This window comes from Cottoperca gobio, unplaced genomic scaffold, assembly GCF_900634415.1.
Source record: "Cottoperca gobio unplaced genomic scaffold, fCotGob3.1 fCotGob3_44arrow_ctg1, whole genome shotgun sequence".
In the NCBI taxonomy this organism is placed as follows: Eukaryota; Metazoa; Chordata; class Actinopteri; order Perciformes; family Bovichtidae; genus Cottoperca; species Cottoperca gobio.
The window spans coordinates 1-6,435 of record NW_021167017.1 but is presented as its reverse complement, the minus strand read 5'-3'; the positions used below and the strand labels follow the sequence as shown (position 1 = coordinate 6,435).

The following is a 6,435-nucleotide window of genomic DNA, read 5'->3' as shown; positions in this document are numbered from 1 at the left end:
CCAAACTCATGGACAACATGTTTTTGTTTGTTCGATTTCTTTTGGGGATTTCTTTTCTTCTTTTTGGAAGGGGTATGTCTGATGGTGTGAATGTAGAGACTGAGTCTTTATGTATGTGTGACTGTGGTAATGTGAGCCAGACACATAGTGCTAACTCAAACATAATGCCTCTGTACAGAATGAGGAACCTGGTGTTTTCTATTGCTGCAATGTGAACGGCCGGAGAAGAAACGGCACGCAATAGGAGTTTTACCGTGAATTCCCTTTTCCATCTCCATGTGTAACGCTGTAAAGGTAAAAAGCCCTGAGCTCTCGCACGCTGAATGGTGAGGTCTAAAAAAAACTAGATTTGTTTCTCTTGGCAAATATGTTCCCTTCCTTGTTTTAGTATTGCTGCCACCATGAGGAAAACAAATCTGTTTCTCATTACAATGAGACCATTTCCTTGATACAACAAGATACTTAATGTTGGAGATGACATACAGACTTATTTGGTAACAACTTTATAACAACGACCCCTTTTCAAATGATCTGAAAATAATAATTATTCTGATGTTGTAACAAGAAAAGCATCCGGTTCAAACAGGAACTATCATCACCAATATTAGTATTAGATTCTGCTTTGATTGAGCACAGACGTGTACATAGAAGCATACGTTAAGAACAATTATTAAACATGCAGGGCTAAACAAAAGAAAGAGGTCGCATCATTGTCTTAAATGAAGTGGAGGGGCACGAAAGACTGCCTGGTTACAGACCTGCATTATAAGTCCTGGACTAGGCTGATCTTTGACCAGAGAAACATCAAAACGTTTAACTGGACACTAAAACATTTAAATAATATAGTTTTGCTCTTCAAAAAAAGGACGTGGCATTGTTAAAATACACAAATCACCGCTGTAGTATAAGGAATTATCCATCAATCAACTGATAATGAATTATAAAAAGTTTAAATGACTAAATACATCAATGTTTTGTTTATGTATTGTGTCTCCTACCAAGACTCAGTACAACTCATTAACAGATGAGACTACAAAAATAAATGTTATTGTCTCAAGTAAAATATCTCATACTGTACTGAGCACTATTTACTCGTCACATGCGGCCTTTTCTCACAATAATTCAGACAAATCTTTCGGCTTGTATTAAAAACAAAGTGCTCGGAGATGGATGCGCTGTTGGCAGCTCCTGCTGTTGCTAGGTGACAGCTTGACTACCCGCTTGAAGCTCAAAAGCGATTTTCTTAAAAGTTGTGATATTTTTAACTCACTAAAATATTGGTGCTTTGTGGAAATACAACAGCGGGTCCAAACAAAAAGGCAAACGAGAGGTCGGTGCTCTAAAGACGGTATGATGTTTCCACAAAGCCACACTTACATACTCGTATCAGTCATTAAGAATCAACGCTGTGTAAGCGTGAAGCCTCTACAAGTGTGAGGAGTTTTCTCCCATACCATTCATAAACTTCTCTCTTCTGGTTCCTCATTTCAGGGCAGTCCTTTGCCACAGGGTGCAAGATGTGTGTGTGTGTGTGTGTGTGTGTGTCTGCAAGCATGTAAAGTACACATCTCAGTGTGTATTATTTAGAGGAAATATTAGAAGTGTGTGTTGTGTGAGAGATGGAAAGAGAAGGCTTTATTTCGGAGGACATATCAGTCCCCTTGCCTTCAGCCCAGGACTTAAAGAAAATGTATTTTATGTTCTTTTTTTCATGTATTATCATCTTTATATGACATTAAGTGCTTGTTTGTGCCAGGGGTGGCAGGATTAATCCGATGGACTTTGCAGCACTGAAAACTGTTTTTGTTGGGATTTGACTTCGATCAGCTCGTCTGTACTTTGCTTGTCCACCATTGGCTGCCTTCACATTTGTCTCGCCCCTATTGGTCAGACCAAGATATTAAAGAGACCGGGCAGTCGGTTTGGTGAATAGTCCTCAGGTTTCTATTTATTTTGAATATTTATTTATTTTAGTGGATATTTTTATTGTGCTTTTCTTTTCTTTTGCCTATTGCCTATCCCTTGTTTAAAGGGACACTGCTCCATGTAAAACAGGACTGTTTTTAAAGGGATAGTACACCCAATTTGCATCCTGCATGTGTTTTTTCTGTAACGACCAACGTGGTGTTCATTACTTTTTCTTTTCCTGCTATTTTTCTTCTGTTGAACTTTGTTGAAGTTGTTTTCAACATTATTTTTTGCAGTTTTATGGTGTCCATCGTTGTCTTCCACTTAGGTCATTACTAATTTGCCAGAGTGGGACATCTATCTCTTTAAATCTCAAATAATACAGGATTGTATTTTGAGGGAACTGTCCCTCCAAAGGCTTCATCGCCTTTATATAAGGTGATGAAGGTTGTTTTTTATCAAGGTGAAGCGCTGAGACGTTGTATAATCGTGTCTCATCCAGTGTTAATGCCTCGTTGACCCTGTTCTAATACTAAAAGGTCAAAGGTAACCTGAAGATGTTTAATGCGAGATCGTGCGAACCAGACATGTCCAAAAAACATAGCAGCATGTACAGTACAAATGTGTTGTTCTTCTGTTCTTCATAGTGTGTTTACTAGAATTGAAAATCAATATAATAGGATTCACATATTTAAAATGAGGGATTACACAGTAATACACAACTGCAACTAACTAGCATTGTAGCTGGCATTTTCTTTGCATGACCGTCAACGAGACACTTGTTTTTTTGGTGTTTTGCTTTTTATTTGGTTTCTCATTTTCTACTGAATGCTGGTATACTCGACCTTTCTCTGTCTATTTTCTCAGCTTTTTAAGTGCATATAACTATTTTTATCTCAAGATGATTCAATGAAGATGATGATATTAATGACTGTGGCACTATGAGGATGTTGACGGTGACGATGATGATGTGATAAAGAATATCTTGCATGCTTTTCTATGGGGCTCTGTGTTGTCAGTGCAGAATGGCTGCCTTTTGTACTTAGCTGAGAGAAAACGAGGAGCGCTTGTTAACCATCGGCACCAAGAGTGACTAAGTGACACTTAGCTGCATGTCACTTTGAGGATCAGCACTTGAGTCCAACGGACAGATTTAGAGGCAGTTCAGAGAGCGAATGAGCTCCAGCAGGGGGCGCAGTCACACAACGTAAGCCTCAAACACACACAGATAGACAGGCACATTGATGCTTCTAATGTAACTGCACGATAAAATGACTTTGTGACAAATATAACAGACAATCTGGTCAGAGACAGCAGCAGTTTATCACTGTAGAATAAGAAAGAGCTTCCATTATAATTATTTAGAAGGGCTGCACGATTATGACCATAACGACCACCCTGATTACAGTCTGACATCCTGATGCTGATACATCATTGTTTTACTCAGTCATTTTGGGGAACAAAATCGTCCTCCTTTATTCTCCCTTATATCAGAAACATGTGCATTCATAACTAGATGAAATGTACCAACACATGATGAATCATGATTCTGTATGAATGATCAAAGCTGACGTCATGATAGGAAATGATTAATTGTGCAGCCCTACATATAAACTACAATAAGTGTCCTTCTCTGCTGCCTTCCTGTCAGCTGTTTAGTCAGATGAGGCATTACTGAGATCAGCTGGAGCCACTGTGTTCACTCTGAACCTCGGCCATCTTCTTTCTCCAGCCAGTGACTAAGTTGCACTGACAACACTGAGTTGGCTTCTCTTCGTAGGGTGTCTTTCACTCGTTCTCCCATTCCCTCTGTTTCCAACCTGATGCAATCATTTCTCTGCAGTTGGCTCTTTCTACTTTGTCTCTTTTTGTCACTTTGGCTTTTCTTCTGTAGACTAATATTAATCCTCTAGTTCTGACTCTTTGGATTATTGCTCTGTTCTCTTACGTGCTACACGTGTTTCTATAACTTCAGGAACATGTGTTAAGCTGTTATCAATAAAAGGATCATTTCAATAGAAAAGTGAATCTCTTCCTGTGTGCAAACACATCAAATTGCAGCTCAGCTTTGATTTGTATTGACAGAAATGAACTCATTAATGTGTTGACGCGACCAGGTAGGAAACATCCGAGTCTTTGAATCCAACGTAACGTGAATCCACAGTGTAAATCCTGCAGTTCATCCAACACACACTCATGTGCTGATGGGAAGTTTCACATCTAATGGACAGTTAACATCAACACACAGAAACAAACAGCACATGTTGAAGAATGATGAAATGAATGCTGCTGTGCGATCATAAAGATACAGATTAATGTGAGTGATCAAGGTGAAGGTGACCACTGCGACCTTTAACATTCAACATCCACAATTTAAAGACGAGGTCAGGGCTTTGCACTCAACATTTTAATACATATTATTAGAAATGACACTTCTTGTTACATTGTTTAATGAACTGCCAGCTGTACTTACTAATACATATCGCTGCCGATTTAAAACATCAATCCTTTAAATCATTCATCAGGTAACAAATCCAAACATTTGCTCAAATTTGACATTTTGATGTTTTTATTTGGCATTTTTCACATTTGAAAGATATTTTGATTAAAACAATCAACACATTATTTGATAACAGAAATAATATTTAGTCGCAGCCCAAATGCACACAATCTTAAAGTCAATATTTGATGTTTGATTTTCTTGCCATTCTGGGCTCCTCTAATATGGATTAAACATTGAAGAACAATATAAACTTCATCAGGTTATTCCTGTAGAATCTTCTACAGTCAAAGAAGCACAAATAAAGAAGATTTATTTATTGTTATGGATAAACTGAAATAATATATAGAATATGTCGACAGTCACACACGCTCAACAAATCACAGGTGAATTATTACACTAACATTCACTGTTCTTACATTGTGCACAGTAAGACCTGACGTTTTATCAAAACACTGGAGAAACAATATGACTGTATTAAGATACAAAAGGTTGTTTCTCATGTCTGGGAAAATAACATTTGTAGATATAAGTACAATAAGATGAACACATGGAATCTACTCGTCCCAGTTCTTGCAGCACATTTACACCACCAACACATAATTCTGCCGACATTTATGCTTTAGTTTCTCATTCTGTGCTGTGGAAATATATTGTATATTATACAACAATCAAGGAACGTGATCCATCATGTGACCTGCTGAAAGAGATCACATCTCATTCTTTCTTTAACCTGCATCTCTACATTTTCTTCATGTACTTTACAATTACACCATTCTCATCTATAAACATTTAACTGGAATTATCTGTAACTGACAAAAAACCACCTCCAGCATAACAATCCTAATAAATCACTGAGACGTCACCACCCTCCCTGAACGTCACAGAGAAATCTCAGTGGGACACATTTTGATATCAGCAGTTTTAGCTTCACCAGCTTTTCCAATACTGAACCATGGGAAGAGTTTCTCAGTGAAAGTGTCTCTGTAGAGTGCAGATGTGAGTCATGTCTTCAGGGTCGGAGAAGGAAACCTCCCCCCTGTCATAGTCCAGCTGGACTCTGATCCTCTGGAGATTCTTCTTCACTCTGACAGTCTCACCAATCACTATTAGTGTATTTCCCACTGCGATGTACTAAACACCAGATTCCATATTTTGGTGAAGCTAGTCTCTTTCCCTTCCTGTCAACTGACTCTTTAACCAAACCTACTAACCAGAAAGGATGATCTCCCACCTCCACCTCCCAGCTGTGTTTCCCTGAGCTGAAGCCCTCAGAGCCCAGAACATCAGTATACTTAGTGAATCTCTCTGGATTATCAGGAAGCTGCTGGTTTGTGTCTCCACATCTCACACTGGTCAGATCATCAGACAGATAGAGCCAGTGGGCTGCAGTGTTTGGGTCCAGAAGGACAGGACTGAAGTGGACCTTCTCCTTCATCTTCTCCCAGACTCTGAAGGACAGGTTGCCCAGGTGTTTGGCCACATCTATCAGCGCTCCTGAGAGCAGCTGTGGATCTGACAGTGAGCACTGGACTCTGGCTCTGGTCTGAGACTGCTGAGGAATGGCACCTTGTGTTTCTGCAGGTCTTCTTCAACAGCAGAGATACTGTGTGACAGAGAGGAGATCTGCTCCTGAATCATCTTCATCTCTCTGATGATAGTCTTCCCCTTCTGCTCCTCTTCCTCCCTCAGAGCTGCCAGTCTGGACTCCTCTTCCTCTTTCAGGAACTGGTGGAGCTTGTTGAACTCTGCTCTGATCTTCCTCTCTGTGGACAACAGCTGCTTCTTGGACTCTTGAATCACTTCGTTGTATGATTTCCTCCACTTGTTTGTGTTTGTTCCCTCTTGTCCTGCAGAGACTCTAAGTCACATGTCAGCTGGTCCTTCAGCTCACTGACTGCTTGTTCTACAGGAACCACCGTGTGACTCTGGTGGAGAGAAAACTCACAGACAGGACACACAGCTCTATCTTCATCCTTACAGAACAATCGAGGCTCTTCTTGATGTTTACTACACAACACCTCCAC

General features: G+C 39.7%; 1 pseudogene; it reads right to left on the bottom strand.

Annotated features, from left to right (window-relative positions):
* Nucleotides 1–4,300: 4,300 nt before the first annotated feature.
* LOC115006050 (zinc-binding protein A33-like) lies at nucleotides 4,301–6,432 on the bottom strand (annotated as a pseudogene).
* Between the last annotated feature and the right edge of the window lie 3 nt (nucleotides 6,433–6,435).